Genomic DNA, 18,264 nt, shown 5'->3' with positions numbered 1-18,264 from the left:
GAGCAAAGGAGAATGAAGAAAACCAAAGACACAAAGGAAAGATTAGTCCAAAGGACTAATGGACCACAAGTACCACAATCTCCACCAGACTGAGTCCAGCGCAGCTAGATGGTGCGCAGCTACCACCCCTGACTGCTCTGACAGGGATCACAGTAGAGGATCCCAGACAGAGCTGGAGCAAAATGTAGCACAAAATTCTAACTCAAAAAAAAAAAAAAGACCAGGCTTACTGGTCTGACGGGGACAGGAGAAACCCCAAAAGTATGGCCCCTCGGGACCCTTTTAGCTTAGTAATGAAGTCATTCCTGATGTTCACCCTTTAGCCAAAGATTAGACAGGCTCGTAAAACAAGATGAGACTAAATGGACGTACCAGCCCAGGGGCAAGGACTAGAAAGCAGGAAGAGACAGGAAAGCTGGTAATGGGAAATCCAAGGTCAAGAAGGGGAGAGTGCTGACATGTCATGGGATTGGCAATCAATATCACAAAACAATATGTGTATTAATTGTTTAATGAAAAGCTAGTTTGCTCTGTAAACTTTCATCTAAAGTACAATAAAAGACAAAAGAAGCCTCTAAGTGGAAAAAGATATGTGCTTGAACTTTTGACTCATTTCAATATGATGATAAATTTAAGCACTCTTTTGGTGTCAAAGATTCCAGCCTTGTAAGTTAGAAATAACCACAGCAAATACATCTGATGACATTTAAGCACTCTTTTTTCTCCCCCCTAATTATAAAGCAGGGAACTGAAATCATTTGCTTTGATTTACTTGATAAATGATGTGTCTACGCTTGATGTGATAATGTTAATGTGCTAATGAAGTTTGGCACCTTTTATTGTACATCCTTTTTTCAGTAAAATAGAAAAAATACGATGAGAAGTATGTTTTCCCGAGTTGGTTCTGGAATAAATAGGGCAAATACCATGTGAGAGCAGGAAATGTTATCTTTGGTTTGAGCTGGTTTAGATACAATTTAATTTGAACAGTTGAACATATTTATAACGTGCAAGAAGCAAATAAAAAGGCACATTCAAGCTGTGTATTCTGCATTGCTTTCACATTAAAGCTGAAACAACTGTAAGTGTGCTTGTATGTGGGCTAGCGTTGTTTTTGCTTTTCCTGGACATCCCAGAAAGCAGTAAAAACAAAAAAACAAACCCGTTGTCGTCAAGTCAATTCCGACTCATAGCGACCCTATAGGACAGAGTAGAGCTGCCCCATAGGGCTTCCAAGGAGTACCTGGTAGATTCGAACTGCCAACCCATTGGTTAGCAGCCGTAGCTCCTAACCACTGTGCATCCAGGGTTTCCCAGGGAGCAGTAGCAGAGAATATTCTACTTACATGTTTCTCTAAGGCCACCTTTAACTTGAATTTATATCGTTTCTAGTTTTTTTTTTCCTTGACTCAATTTATGCAGACATTTTCATTATTTTGCATGCTGGTGTTGCTTCTGATTTTCCTCTTGAAACTTTAGAAAAAAGTCTGAGGCTTAGTTCTTATCTGAGATAATGAATACTGTTTAAGAGAGACAGGGTCAGTTGTTTCCAGCTGCAGAATGATCAAATGAATAGGAACACCTAGGGATACCAGTGTTGTATGCCTGTCCTCCATTTTGTGATTGTAATTTTATGTTGAGAAGATTAGGGTGGGATTGTAACACCACCCTCACTCAGGTCACCTCCCTGATCCAAGTTTCCCTGGGGTGTGGCCTGCACCACCTTTTATCTCTCAAGAGATAAAAAGAAAGGAAAGCAAGTAGAGAGCTGGGGATGTCATGCCACCAAGAAAGCAGCACCAGGAGCAGAGCACGTCCTTTCGACCCAGGGTCCCTGCCCTTGAGAAGCTCCTTGACCAGGGGAAGATTGAGGACAAGGACCTTCCTCCAGAGGTGACAGAGAGAGAAAGCCTTCCCCTGGAGCTGATGCCCTGAATTTGGAATTGTAACCTACTAGCTTGTGAGAGAAATAAATTTCTCTTTGTTAAAGCCATCCACTTGTATTTCTGTTATGGCAGCACTAGATGACTAAGACATATCTGAATTTAGAGACCATCTCAAAAACAGATTTGATGCATTGCACACTAATGACCAAAGACCAGATGAGTTGTGGGATGGCATCAAGGACATCACACATGAAGAAAGAAAAAGGTCATTAGAAAGACAAGAAAGAAAGACAAAAATGGATGTCAGAAGAGACTCTGAAACTTGCCCTTGAACGTAGATTAAAAAAAAAAAAAAAAGAAGACATGATGAAGTAAAAGACCTGAACAGAAGATTTCAAAGGGTGGCTTGAGAAGACAAAATAAAGTATTAAAATGAAATGTGCAAAGACCTGGAGTTAGAAAACCAAAAGGGAAGAACACGCCCTGCATTTCTCAAGCTGAAAGAACTGAAAAAAAATTCAAGCCTCAAGTTGCAATATTGAAGGAGTTTATCCACAATCAACGCCCATGGAAACAGCAGTCAAGAAATCAAAAGACATGTTGCACTAGACAAGTCTGCTGCAAAAGACCTCTATAAAGTGTTAAAAAGTAAAGATGTCACTCTGAGGACTAAGGCACCCCTGACCCAAGCCATGGTATTTTCAATCACCTTATATGCAAGTGAAGTTGAGAGTGGCAACCTACCCTTTTTGAGTTCATCAGTGCTACTTCCTCTGTGAAGCCTTCCTAAAGTGCCCCGTGGGAATGAGTTGCCTCTGTTTAAGCTCTTCTAACACTGCTTTTGGAAACCCTAGTGACATAGCGGTTAAGTGCTATGGCTGCTAAGCAAAAGGTTGGCAGTTGGAATTCACCAGGCGCTCCTTGGAAACTCAGCGGAGCAGTTCTACTCTGTCCTGTAAAGTTGCTATGAGTCAGAATTGATTCAGTGACAACTGGTTAGCACCACTTTTAGTTACTGGGAGATCTTGCCATGGTATTTGTATGACCCTAACAGCTTCTTGAAGGCAAAGGACGATACCTTATTATCTAATCGTCAACTTGCCCTGTACCTCACATAGTCCCTTCACAAAATAGAAACTCAGTAAATGCTTGTTTTATTAATGAATAGATGAGCGAATTAATAAACTAATGAAAAAAGCCTAGTAAGGATGTTTTGACCCAGCAGAAAATTCCTTGTGCAATGCCAATGATCCTTAGGTCAGAGTTTCTCAGCCTTGGTTGGCACTATTGACATTTTAGACCAGATAATTCTCTGCTATGGGGGGTTGTCTTATGTAATGCAGAAGGCTTAGCTGTATCTCTGGCCTCTACCTTCCAGATGGATAACACCCCCATCCCCCAGTTGTAATAATCAAAACATCTCCAGACACTGCCAATGCCCCTGGAGGGCAAAATCATCCCCAGTTGAGAAGCACCAGTCTTGGTTATCACTTGGACATTCGCCCTCTGCTATAACCCAGGCAGTTTCCTGATGGTACAAAATACAAAGTCTAATCACAAACCCTACGAAACACAGCTTTCCACTTTTGAAACATGCAGTGCAGTGAGTTACTTAATACGGCCCTTTGAGCCATGGTCTTTGTGACTCACACACAATGATTAAATGAGACTATGCACATAAGTTATATGGAATCTGTGATGGTAGGGATTATGTGTAGGCTTTGCTGTGCCATGATTCCCAGTATTGTATGGTTGTCCCTCATTTTATGTGTTGTAAATACTAACCTTGACATGTTAATGAGGCAGAATTGGCAGGGGTGTCTCTTGAGTCACAGCCTCGCAGGAGGGCGTGACTCAAGTCCCATCTTTACTCAAGTTATGCCCTTCCCTGGAGTGTGCCCTGCATCCAAGGTATATATGTGGGTGCCCTGATGGGTCTCTCTCTACATCTGGATCCCACGTCCAGTTGGTGATTGCCTAACCTCCAGTTCTTGGGACTTGAGCCAGAGGCCTGCCACCTGACCTGCCAGTTCTGGGATTCATCGGCCTTCGCAGTCCTGTGGCCTATGATCTGACCTGATTTGCCAGCTTCTGCAGCCTTGTGAGCTAGCAGCCTGTGGTCTGACCTGCTGGTTTGGGTTCATCAACCCCTGCAGCCACATGGGTCAGAAGAAGCCTACACCGGACCCACGGATTTGGGACTTGCCAGCCTCCACAACTTCATGAGCCATTTCCTTGATATGGTTCATGAGTTCTGTGAGACACTGCAGTGAATTGTATAACCCAAAGATGGGAGGGAAGAGTACTGAGGGGAGGAGGAGTAGTTGATGTTAGAGACGGTGGAGTGGTACAGCAATTTGGAAAAGCTGGACATTTGGGACATCTTTAGCCTCTGCCTCATACGAACAGCTTTGTACTGATCCCTATAAAAGAAATTATTCATTTATGACATTATTTCAGTTTGTTTACTTTTGATTTCAGCAGAAAATTCAGTAGAGTCTGGGATGAAATTTGTATGGCTGAAACTGCCAAGGGACAAAGCACTTGTCACAGTGCGATTCAGTCAGTGACCAGTGAAATCGCAGTACCCAGTTTTCAGTGGTCAAACAGCCAGTTCCAGCCATCTGAGCGACCGGTTCTTATCCAGGGCATAGAAGGCTAACCAACCGTCTGACACCTGTCTACTTCTTGTTTGTTTGTTTCCTCTGTTTACAGACAGACTCCTAAATCATTCCAACTTACTTACTTCAATAAGTTAACAAGGGAAGTCACATTTCAAGTTTCTGTGTTAAAATGGAATAACATCTATCAGTGGAGAGGGCTTTTTGTTTTTGTTTTTTCCATAAATGACCACTTGGAGGGTAAGTGAGCAAGAAGTTTGAAGTCAGAGCAGTCTGGTTTCACATTATTTAGCTCTGTCACTTGTTAGCTGTGTGACTTTGGGCAAGTCACTTAACCTCTCTGAATATCAGTCACCAGATCTGTAAAATGAGAGTAAGAAGTACACTAAAGAGTTACCTAAAATCATATATACAAAATAATTTTTTTGTCTTTCAGGCACTTTATAAATATAGATAGGTGTACATACATATTCATAGAAATGTCCTTGAGTGGTGCAAACTGTTAGGCACTTGACTTCAAACCAAAAGATGGTGATTCAAGTCCACCTGGAGGTACCTCAGAAGAAAGGCCTGGTGATCTACATCTGAAAAACCTGCCACTGAAAACCTTATGGAGTACAGTTCTCCTCTGACACACATGGAGCTACCGTGAAGCAGAGTTGACTCAATGGCAACTTTTTGTTTGTTTATTCATATAAATATAAATGTGATATTTTTGTTAGGTAGATTGTATTGATTAAAATTAGAAATTCATGAGACTAAGATGCTCTCCAGGAAGGTCAGAGGCTGATCAGCATTACCTTGGGGTGAAACCACTGCCTGTGGTCTGGAACCTTGGTTTTTTTAGCTTGAGCATTGCCAATCATACCCTGAAGGAAAAACTTAACTAACTAAATGACAATTTCTTTTCAGTAGGGAACATAAATGGCAAGTAGACCAGTTATCCTGTGGGCTGGGCAGCTCATTACCTCCTTATGGAAAAGCCTCTTTAGGAAGCAAGATTATATCCTGTGTGTTGCTGGGGCAGGATGACGCATGTACATGTGTGTGACAGAGAGAAAGAGAGAAGGAGCTGTAAGTAGAGTAAGAGCGATTAGAAGGATGGCTTTGGGGTCAATGTCATTGAGCCACGACAGCCTAATGCATCCCCCTCCAAGGGCAGACCTAGCCACATGACCAGGGACCACTCTGGGGCCCCGGACACACTGCACTTCTTGAAAGTTCCTTGACCAGGCACCTCATAGACTATACATTCCTGTTGACAAAGGAATGCCGGGGCATGTTTGCTTACTAGTTTTTTAGATTTTTAGTTGGGACAAGTCCTTCAAGTTATTCTAACGGGGATTTATCTTTAGCAGGTCTTGCTTAGGCTGTCTAGCCCATCCTTTTGTGTTTGACCCAAGAAACACCTTCTTTTAAGTCAACTTGTGCCTTAAACAATTTCATCCATTTTGCATTGATTCCCCATCCCCAAGTCGAGCCCTGGGTTCTGGGGTGTCTGATTCTCATGCCAGTGTCCTGAATTCAGTGTCCTGCTGCTGTGGTCAGAAATTCAATGTCACCTTCAGAAACCATCATGCCACCAGCGATCAACTTCTCCTCTCTTTAGGCACTGGGAGAAGGGCAAGTGGGGAAACTCATAATCAGGAATGGACTCAGCCCCCAAGAAAGAGATATCAGTGAGGGTTTCAAGGGCACCTCATGTTAACAGCTGTCCCTGGCTGGCGCAGACAGTTCGACACTTGTCTACTACCCAAACCCACCCAGAGACTTCTCAGAAGAAGGGCCTGGCTATTTGCTTCAGAAATGTCACAGCCTTGAAAACCCTATTGATTGCAGTTCTACTCTACAACACATGGGGACGCTAGAAGTCTGAATCTACTCCATGGCAACAGATTTGGTTTTGTCTGGGGTGGAGGGGGGAAGATACCACAATCAGTAAGGCTGCTAACACCTGGTAGGTTGGCTCTCCAACTCACCAAATTCTCATAAGGACTGTGTAAACAAACTAAGGACAGTACAGGGGGAAAACTCAGAATGGTTCTCACAGTGAATTTTGGGATTTGTCAGTATGACTCATCTGTTCAGTGATACTATAAGACTAATATGATTTGATACGCAAATATTCTGTTCAAATGTTATTTGGAGGCACTCACGTGAGGTAATAGGGACCCCTTGAGGATTTGCATTTTCTTCTAAGTGTTCTCTTGCTCATTTTTCCTCAATGATGCACAAGTCACAAACGGTGACTTGAGAATGAGGAGCCCTTGACCCCAGCCCACACTTGCTATTATCCCACATTTTTACTGTTGTTTTTCTGTTACAAGGAAATACAAAGTTATAACATGTATAAGATTGGGAAACCCAGACCTTGGGAAATGTGCCACGATCAGTCTCTTGTCATCATCTTTTTGAGCCCAAGGGGCAAATGCACATCCTGGTAGGTCAGGAAGAGAATGGTGGTCCCCACTTTCAGTATTCTAGCAAAGTAGGAAGTCTTGGGCCAGGAATCGAGGTGTGTTCTGGATTGGATAAGGGAGGACTTCTCCCTTATTATGGATTGAATTGTGTCCCCACAAAATATGTATGTGGGAATCCTAACCCCAATAGTTGTGGATGTAATTATGTTGGGTAATAGGGTTTTCTTTTCTATGTCATGTTGATAAGGTCATTCCAGTGTAGGCTGGAGGTATAAAATGAGCAGATTAGACGCAGAGGCAAGCATTCAAGGGGGAAGACAGAGATCGCGTGAGAATCACCAAGGAACCAAGGAATGCCAGGGCTACTGACAAGGAAAGTATTGACATGACCAAGACACTTATTTGGACTTCTAGCCTCCAGAACTCCAAAAAAATAAATTTTTATTCTTTAAAGCCACCTACTCGCGGTATTTGTGTTACAGCAGCGTTTGAAAGCTAAGACATCCTTCTTTCTGGAAGCTGGAAGGATTTGGAACCCTGGACCTTAAGGGATAGGGAGGGCTAGAGCACTTGAGTGGTCAGAGGTATGCGCATGGAGACAGGCCAGTAGCAAGAGTTTGGTTTTCAGCTGGTTGCACTGTAAGAAGCAAATGAATTAGCAGCACAGAGGAGGGGCCAGTTCCAGAGTAGTCAGCACCTGGGGTTGTAGCTGGAGATACCTCAGAGCTCTGGCCCCATTAGCAGGTGATAAGAACGAAGGGGAATGGCCTCTTGTAAGTGAGGCAGCAGGCCTGCTCTAACGCTGGCGCTGGCTAGGGACAGCAGCTATCATGAACTGTGTTGACAGCAATGTCCAGCAGAGCGGAAATCTAGCAGGGTTGCCAGAAGAGACAGGTGTTCACCAGGAGAGGAGCCTGGATTAGAGGTCACAGGAAGATGGCTGACTGGGTGGCAAGAGCCAATCAAGACAGATTTCTGGAAAATTTAGAGTTTCTTGAGGACCACCCAAAAATGCCTGGGGGTAGGAAACCTTATGAAGACTAGACTTCCTGTTAATAGGGGGATAATCCACCACTCCTCTGTCAGTTTGTCTTACTGTGGTGGCTTGTGTGTTGCTGTGATGCATGAAGCTATGATTGTGAGGATGGCACAGGACCGGGCAGTGTTTCATTCTGTTGTACATAGGGTCACTATGAATCAAAACTGACTTGACATCACCTAACGACAACAACAGGGGAATAATAGGGAAAGATGGATATTTGTGTTATTCTTTGAGACCCAGTAATAGGTGGCACAGTGGTTAAGTACTCGGCTGCTAACTGAAAGGTCTGAGGTTCGAACCCACCAGCTGCTCTGTGGGAGAAAGATGTGGCAGTCTGCTTCTGTGAATATTTACAGCTTTGGAAAGCCTGTGGGACCATTCTAGTCTGTCCTCTAGAGTCGGTATGAGTCAGAATTGACTTGATGTCAATGAGTTTTGGTTTCAAGGCAGTAACAGTGATTGCAATGTCCTCCCCACCCCCCAACGTACTAAAGTGGTACATCTTCGTTTCATCTTTAACCCTTAATTTCCTAATAAATACAATAAGCCGCAAAAACTAGAATGTTTCTAAGATTTACCTCCAAAATATGAACTAGGTGGTTTACCCCTAAAATATGAACCAGAAGCTTACCTCTAAAATTCTATGACTCTTTAAAATAGATGTTCAGGAGACCGAAATTTAACTCCCCAATGAGTTAGACTGAGTGTTGTCTTAGGCATCTGGTGCTGCTATAACAGAAATACCACAAGTGAATGGCTTTAACAAAGAGAAGATTTATTTTCTCACAGTCTAGTATGCTCGAAGTCCAAATTCAGGGCATCAGCTTCAGGTGAAGGCTTTCTCTCTCTGTTGGCTCTGGAGGAAGGTCCTTCTCATCAATCTTATCCTGGACTAGGAGCTTCTCCGTTCAGGAACCCCAGGTCCAAAGGATGCACTGTGCTCCCAACACTGCTTTCTTGGTGGTATGAGGTCCCCACTCTGTGCTTGATTCCCTTTCATCTCTTCTAAGATAAAAGGTGGTGCAGGCCATACCCCGGGGAAACTCCCTTTACATTGGATTGGGGATGTGACCTTAGTAAGGGTGTTATAATCCCACCCTAATCCTCTTTTAAGTAAAATTACAATCACAAAATGGAGGAAAACCACACAATACTGGGAATCATGGCCTAACGTATTTTGAGGAGACACAGTGCAATACATGACAAGTGTTTTCACAGTAAATTTTCTTAAGCAGAAGCTTCCCCGGTTTCCCCCTAATGATGTGACCTATAGGAAAAGAAGTCATTCTCACCTGTCCTTTATTTGTGGTAATTTGCATGTTAATGATTGAGCCTCCACAGACCAGTCAGTTGGATAATGAACTTGGCCTAGCCATGTTGTATCACAGTAACCAATGTGGACAACAATGGAATGTGAGATTAATTATTAAACAGTCCAATTAAGTCACTTGGAATTTGTAGGCAAAAATTACCTCTTTACATATAACATAAAGAAAGGATCAAACGCACACTGCCTGCTAGAATTGCCAAAGAACCATATTAGGCGGAAATAAAATTTTTCTCATTTATGACAGTGATTTCCAAATAGGAAAACAAATACAAAAACCAAAGCCTTCACCAGTGAGTCGATTCTGATTCACAGGGACTGCAAAGGGCATTAGAAAGACAGGAAAGAAATAAAAGCCCAAAATGGATGTCAGAAGAGACTCTGAAACTTGCTGTTGAACATCGAGTATCTAAAGCAAAAGGAAACATTATAAAGTAAAACAACTGAACATAAGATTTCAAAGGGCAGCTCAAGAAGACAAAGTAGAGTATTATAATCACATATCCAAAGACCTGGAGTTAGAAAAGCAAAAAGGAAAATCATGCTCACATTTCTCAACCTGAAAGAATTGAAAAAAAAAAAAAAAAATTAAGCCTCATGTTGCAATATTGATGGAGTTGCAATACTGAAGGATTCTATGGGGAAAATATTAAACACCACAAGAAGCATCAAAAGAGAGGGAAGGAATACACAGAGCCGATCCATTTCAGGAGGTAGCATATGATCAGGAACCTACAGTACTGAAGAAAGAGGTCCAAGCTGCACTGAAGGCGTTAGCAAAAAACAAGGCTCCAGGAATTGACAGAATACCAATTGAGATGCAGCGCTGGAAGTACTCACCTATGCCAAGAAATTTGGAAGACAGCTACCTGGCCAACTGACTGGAAGAGATCCATATTTACGCCTATTCCAAAGAAAGGTGATCCAACTGAATGCAGAAATTATCGAACAATATCATTAATATCACACAAAAGTAAAATTTTGCTGAAGATCATTCAAAAGCGGCTATAGCAGTACACCGACAGGAAACTGCCAGAAATTCAAGCCGGATTCAGAACAGGATATGGAACCAGGGATATCATTGCTGATGTCAGATGGGTCCTGGCTGAAAGCAGAGAGTACCAGAAAGATGTTTACCTGTGTTTTATTGACTATGCAAAGGCATTCCGCTGTAGGGATCATGACAAATTATGGCTAACATTTCAAAGAATGAGATTTCCTAAACACTTAACTGTGCTCATGAAGAACCTGTACATAGATCAAGAGGCAGTCATTCGAACAGAACAAGGGAATACTGCGTGGTTTAAAATCAGGAAAGGTATGCGTCAGGGTTGTATCTTTTCACCATACTTAATCAGTCTGTATGCTGAGCAAATAATTCAAGAAGCTGGACTACATGAACAAGAATGGGGCATCAGCATTGGCGGAAGACTCATTAAAAACTTGTGTTATGCAGATGACACAACCTTGCTTGCTGAAAGTGAACAGGACTTGAAACATTTATTGATAAAGATCAAAGACTTCAGCCTTCAGTATGGATTACGTCTCAACATGAAGAAAACCAAAATCCTCTCAACTGGACCAATAAGCAAAATCATGATAGAGAAAATATTCAAGTTGTCAAGGATTTCATTTTACTTGGATCCACAATCAACACCCATGGAAGCAGCAGCCAAGAAATCAAACGACACATAACATTGAGCAAATCGGCTGCAAAAGACCTCTTTATAGTGTTAAAAAGCAAAGATGTCACCTTGAGAACTAAGGTGCGCCTGACCCAAGCCATGGTGTTTTCAATCACCTCGTATGCATGTGAAAGCTGCACAATGAATAAGGAAGACCAAAGAAGAATTGATGCCTTTGAATTATGGTGTTGGTGGAAAATATTGAATATATCATGGACTGCAAAAAGAACGAATGAATCTGTCTTGGAAGAAGTACAGCCAGAATCTCCTTAAAAGCAAGGATGGCGAGACTATGTCTCACACACTTTGGACATGTTATCAGGAGGGATCAGTCCCTAAAGAAGGATACCATGCTTGGTAGAGTGGAGGGTCAGCAAAAAAAAAAAAAAAAAGCAAGACCCTCAACAAGATGGATTGACACAGTGGCTGTAAAAATGGGCTGAAACATAACAAGAATTATGAGGATGGCACAGGACCAGGCAGTGTTTTGTTCTGTTGTTCATAGGGTCGCTATTATTTGGAACCGACTGGACAGTACTTAACAACAAGAACAAAAAGGCAGAGTAGGGCTGCCCCGTGGTGTTTCCAAGGCTGTAGTCTTTATGGAGGCTGACTAAACCACTGACCTTTCAGTTAGCATCTGAGCACTTAACCACTGAGCAACCAGGGTTCCTCCATAAAGACTACAGCCAAGAAAACCATATGGGGCAGTTCTACTCTGTCTTGTAGAGGGGCTATGAGTTGAAATCTTCTCCATGGCACCTAACAACAGCAACAAATTGAGTTACTGAAATCCTTCCCATGCACTTGGAAAAAATTAAGAATCGCACTGAGTAGAATATTTTTTATACTCATTTTCCTCTTGCTCCCCTAGTATTGTGTGATTGTCCACCATTTTGTGATTTTCCTGCTTGTTGTAAATCCTGTCACTATGAAGTTAATGAGATGGATTAGTGGCAGTTATGTTGATGAGATCTGCAAGACTGGATTGAGTCTTAAGCCAATCTCTGAGATATAAAAGAGAGAGGCAGGTGGAGAGACTGGGGGACTTCATACCACCGAGAAAGCAGGGGCAGGAACACAGCACGTCCTTTGGGCCTGAGGTTCCTGCACTGAGATGCTCCCAGACCAAGGGAAGACTGATGGATCACAATGACCTTCCTCCAGAGCCGACAGAAAGCCTTCCCCTGGAGCCAGCGCACTGAATTTAGACTTCTAGCCTACTGGGCTGTGAGAGAATAACTGCTCTTTGTTAAAGCCATCCACTTGTGGAATTTCTGTTATAGCAGCCCTAGATGACTAAGACACACTCACTCATAAACATTAGTAGAATACCTTGTATGGGCCAGGCTATGAGCTAGGTACTGGGGAAGCAAATCAATGATGAAAACAGAGTCTACCCTGAAGTAGCTCACAGATCAGTGGGAAAAAAAAAAAGACTTTTCTCATACAGTGAGTTATGTACTATAATAGGGGAAAAAGAAAGATTTGGAACTCTTTCACAGACAAATTGACACACGCCTGAGAGAGAGGAGGCAATTAATAAATTGGGGAAAGAGAAGACAATCAATTATTCTAGTTCACTGAAGAGAGGGACATTTTGGCGAAGCAAATATCATGATGTGTCTTAGTTTCCTAGCGCTTCTGTAACAGAAATGCCACAAGTGAGTGGTTTTAAAGAACAGGTATTTATTTTCTTTCACTTCAGGAGACTGGCAGTCCAAATTCAGGGCACCGGCTCTTGAGGAAGACTCTCTGTCTGCTTTGGGGTAAATTCCTTGCCTTACTTCTCTAGTCCCTGTGTCCTCCTGTTCCTTGGAGATCTCTGAGTGTCATCTGTCTTTTCCCCATTTGTGCTTGCTTGTCTCTGAGCCTAACCTGTTCATTTTATATCTCAAGAGTGATTAGGTTTAAGACACACCCTACCCTAACATGGGGTGCCCTGGTGGCACAGTGGGTAAGCGTTTGGCTGCTAAACAAAAGATTGGCAGTTTGAATCCACCAGCTGCTCCTTGGAAACCCTACGGGGCTGGGGCCTTTCTACTCTGCCCTATAGGGTGGCTATGAGTTGGGAATCGACTCAATAGCAATGGGTTTGGTTTTTTTGGTTTTACACTAAGATGGCCATTAACAAAACAAAGAAGGCCCTACTCCAAATGGGATTACAGCCATAGGTATAGGGGTTAGGATTCCAACACATAGTTTTGGGGGATACAGTTCAATCCATAACATGGTGAATGTAGAAAATGACAAGTAGCTAGGTTTTATTGGGGCATAATTGTCAGTTGAGGGAGTGGGTGTCAAAAGGTAAAAAACAGACAGGTAGGTGGAACCAGATACACAGAGATTCTTTTCAAAGACTAAGCCCTTGGATTAATTTATGATTTTTTGTTGTTGTTGTTGTTGTTCTTGCTAAATGGTGGCGCAAATGTTTAAAGTGATCGACTGCTAACTGGAAGGTTGGCTGTTCAAGTCCACCCAGGGGCACCTCAGAAAATAGGCCTGGTGATCTACTTCCAAAAAATCAACCATTGAAAACTCTGATTTCCAAACAGGGCTAGTTTGAGCTAATTTGAGTCGGGATGCTTTTATGCACAAAGAAATAAATCCTTATTGATTGACCAAAAGAGTTGAATGCTGAGCTCACTTATTTTCATTTATTCCTGTTTAATAATCCAGTATGTGCAGTTGTGAATTTTTCTCTGGGTATAATTTTTGATACAGAGAGGCATTGTTAAGTTATTTTCCAAATTGCCAGTTGCTGTGGTTTTGAATTTCTTTTTTTCATTTGCTCCATCTCATATTTGTCTATGGAAGTTTACCACTCTTATAACGGCAATAATATCAGTCAATACATTATACCAACTACATGCCAGATAATGTTCTAAGCTTTTTACAAATGTGATCTCATCTAGTTCTAACAAAAACCCTATAAGTACTATTATTATCCCTATTTCACAGACGAGGAAACTGAGGCATGTAGAGTTTAACTTACAAAGCATATAAGTAGATTGCCAAGATTTTAACAGGGCCTAGCTGGCTTCCAAGGCCATGCTCTGTGAGCAGCTTAGAGCGTAAATTGCTATGCCATGACTCCTCTATATGGTAGAGAAGGCCAGTTGAGATGCCCAAGCAACCAAGAAAGCCAGAAAACTCAGCAAAAGGGCCAGGGTGAGTATGTGCTGCCCCAATACCTTAACAAAGCTCAGGTCTCAAAACACTGGCTTCTTTTAGCCAGAGAGTGACTCCCAAGAACCAGACAACTCCAGGGAGGAAGATGATGCTGGTAGCCTGATGGCCGAATTATTGTCTCTGGACTCATTCAGTCATAGATACCCACCTTCCCCTTGGAGCTAGGGTAATTTTGACCCGCGCTTAGGGAAGGGATTGGGGGAGGGGAGGTGCAGCAGAGCCTTTGGGTCCTATGACATGGCCAGGAGTAAACAACAAACCACACATTTTTTACATTTATCCTCTTGTTTATTTGATCTTTCAAAAACTAGAAAAGGTTGGGTAAAGTCTCCACCGCCACTGTAGTAGTTGCCAGCTTCTTCTCAAATATCTAGTAGTTTTCCTTTTATATATTTTAATACCATATTATTGTTGTTGTTGTTAGCTGCCATTGAGTCAGCTCTGACTCATGGCGGTGCCACGTACAACAGAATGAAATGCTGCCTGGTACTGCGTCATCCTCACTGTTATTGGTGTGCTCAAGTCCATTGTTGCAGCCACTGGGTATGTTAAGGACCTTCCAACCTAAGGGACTTATCTTCCGGCACCATGTTGGACAACATTCTATCGCGATCCATAGGATTTTCATTGTCTAATTTTCAGAAGTAGATTGTCAAGCCTTTCTTCCAACTGTCTTAGTCTGGAAGCTCTGCTGAAACCTGTCCATCATGGGTGACCCTGCTGGTATTTGAAATACTGGTAGCGTAGCTTCCAGCATCATAGCAATATGCAAGCCACCACAGTATGACAAACTGACAGATGGGTGCTTTGGTTTTGAATGTTATTTGGTTTTATCCCTGAAAGTTCATGGAGGATACATTTTCACTGTAGACATGTTCATATCTGTTATATTTTCACTTCAGGCTGTCCCTTTTTGTCCATGTAGTAGGATCAGAAATTTACTCATACCATACTCATTTGAATCAAATTAACTTAAAACTGGACAATTAATGCTGTCTCTTTGGTTAAAATCATCTCTCTTGGATAGCTCAGTCTCTCTCAGTTGAGCAAGCAGCCTTCCTGATGTCCTCATCCTCCCACTCTCCTGTTCCTCTTCTACATGGTGTCTGGGTGCCCATAGTGGAGGCAGTGGGGGGTGCCCATAGTGGAGGCAGTGGATGGGTTGGTCATCTGGCTAGTGACCAGTATGGAGTCATTAGCAGGTCTTGCACAGGGGGTTAAAATCTGTGGTCTTGGTTTTTGGCGTTTGTTCATTCACCACCCAGCATGGCTTCTTAGTCCTCACCCAGGTGTCCATTAGTCTAGACTCCCTCACTACTCCCATGTCTTCTCACCTATGGAACTTGGGTCCCTACCACAACACAGAGGCCACAGCAGGGCCGCAGGGAGGGGGGAGGGAGGAGGAGCACCACCTCAGATCCAGCTATCTGGCCACATCCCTCAATCCCTACTGAACCACCCTGTGTGGCAATCTCCTCCTAGGCTTCCAGATAGGGAGCAGTCAAAAACTCCTCAGCTTTTAGCTTTTCCACCAACTCGTTTGATATGCCTTGCCTGAGGCGTAGGCCCAGAAAACCTAAGTCAGGATACATGGATCTGACCGCCTGTTGCCCACTCTCCATGAAGGTAAACTGTACTGTTCCCTTCTTATCTCTTTTGGGCAGGGACTTATCATAGTTTTCGTCTTCCCTTAGCAGAATAGCATTTTAAAGTCTCTAAAATATACAGATAGCCACAGCAATGGACTCAAACATACCAACAATCATGAAGATGATATAGGACCAGGCAATGTTTCATGCCTAAGGTCAACATGAGACAGAGCCAACTGGATGGCAACTATCTTAGGTTGGGTTCTCTAGAGAAGCAAAAGTACTGAAGTGTATACACACATATATATTTAGAGAGAGAGAGATTTATCTCAAGAAAATTGCTCACACGGTTGTGGAGGCTGGCAAGTCCCAAAGCCCATCAGTCAGACATCTGCTGGAGGCTTCTCCTGATTCATGTGGTTGTAGGTGCTGACAAGCCCAGAATCGGCAGGTCAGACAACAAGTTGCAGGCTCGCAGGGCTGTGGAGCTGGCGAATCCCAAAGTCAGCAGGTCAGATGACAAGCTACTGGTTCAAGTCCCAAGAACCAGAGGTCAGAAGATGACCAGCTGGAAACAGGATCCAGAGCAAGCAAAGAGCTTTGCCAGAAGTCCACATAGATATTGGGTATAGACCACACCCCCGAGGAAACTCCCATTACAACTGGTAGGCTGATCACATCAGCTCACATTATGGAAGTGATTATAGTACTTATGGGAGATCACAAAATAGAGGATAATTACATTAAATCATAAAATGGAGGATAATTACATAATACTGAGAATCATGGCCTAGCCAAGTTGACATATAACATCATGGCAACTAACAACAAAAATATTTAGGACAATCAATGGATGAATGGATAAATAAATTACGGTATATCCACCCAATGGAATACTACACATTGTTAAAGAACAATGATGAATCCGTGAAACATTTCATAACATGGAGGAATCTGGAAGGCATTATGCAGAGTAAAATTAGTTGCAAAAGGACAAATATTGTATGAGACCACTATTATAAGAACTTGAGAAATAGTTTAAACAGAGAAGAAAATATTCTTTGATGGTTGTGAGAGTGGGGAGGGAGGGAGGAAGGGAGGGTGGGAGAGGGGCATTCACTAATTAGTAGACAAGAACTATTTCAGGTGAAGAGAAAGAACACACAATACAGGAGAGGTCAGCTCAACTGGACGAAGCCAAAAGCAAAGAAGTTTCCTGAATAAACTTAATGCTTCAAAGGCCAGCGTAGCTGGAGTGGGGGTTTGGGGACTATGTTTTCAAGGGACATGTAGGTCAATTGGCATGATAAAATCTATTAAGAAAACATTCTGCATCCCACTTTTGAGAGTGGCTTCTGGGGTCTTAAACACTAGCAAGCGGCCATCTAAGATGCATCAATTGGTTTCAACCCACCTGGAGCAAAGGAAAATGAGGAACACGAAAGACACAAGGTAATTATGACCCCAAGAGACAGAAAGGGCCACATAAACCAGAGACTAGATCAGCCTGAGACCAGAAGAACTAGACGGTGTCCGGCTACAACCGATGACTGCCCTGACAGGGAACATAACAGAGAACCCCTGAGGGAGCAGCAGTGTGATGCAGACCTCCAATTCTCATAAAAAGACCAGACTTAATGGTCTGACTGAGACTAGAAGGACCCCGGAGGTCATGATCCCCAGACCTTCTGTTAGCCCAAGACAAAAACCATTCCCAAAGCCAACTCTTCAGACAGGGATTGGACTGGACTATGGGATAGAAAATGATACTGGTGAGGAGTGAGCTTCTTGGATCAAGTGGACACATGAGACTATGTGGGCAGCTCCTGTCTGGATGGGAGATGAGAGGGCAGAGGGAGTCAGAAGCTGGATGAATGGACTCGAAAATAGAGGGTAGAGAGAAGGAGTGTTCTGTCTCATTAGAGGGAGAGCAACTAGGAGTATACAGCAAGGTGTATATGAATTTCTGTATGAGAAACTGACTTGATTTGTAACCTTTCACTTAAGGCACAACAAAAATTATTTTTAAAAAAATGTAGGGCACATGCATTGCCTTATTCAATTAATCTTCAGTATAACTCAACACAGTAGGTAACATTATCCCTGTTTTACGTATAGGGAAAGAGACGTACAGAGGTTTAAGTTCCAAGGATAATACAGTAAGTTAGGGACACAGCACCAGGCTTTCTACTTCAAAGGCCAGTGCTTGTGCCTTTTTGTAGAAAACTGAGATCTCCTCCACCCCTGACCTTTTATAAGTCTGTGATTCTGAGTGTTAATGAAGTACCTGATGGAGAGGGAGGAGAGAGGGCGTAGGTGTGATGTGTATCATGATGGGGACTCGGGGAAGCCTTATGGGGAGGGTGTGGGCAGTTGTCACCTGTGTAGAATTAAAGATAAAGAGGTAGAAGTGGGAATAACAAAGACCTAAAAGTCTTTCTGTACAGTGAAGAGAAAGAAGTTGGAAAGAATGGTGGAGGAAGGGTGGAGAGAAACATGCAG

This window comes from Loxodonta africana, chromosome 13 (assembly GCF_030014295.1).
Source record: "Loxodonta africana isolate mLoxAfr1 chromosome 13, mLoxAfr1.hap2, whole genome shotgun sequence".
NCBI classification, from domain to species: domain Eukaryota; kingdom Metazoa; phylum Chordata; class Mammalia; order Proboscidea; family Elephantidae; genus Loxodonta; species Loxodonta africana.
The sequence above is the reverse complement of the archived record's forward strand: the minus strand, read 5'-3'. Positions refer to the sequence as shown.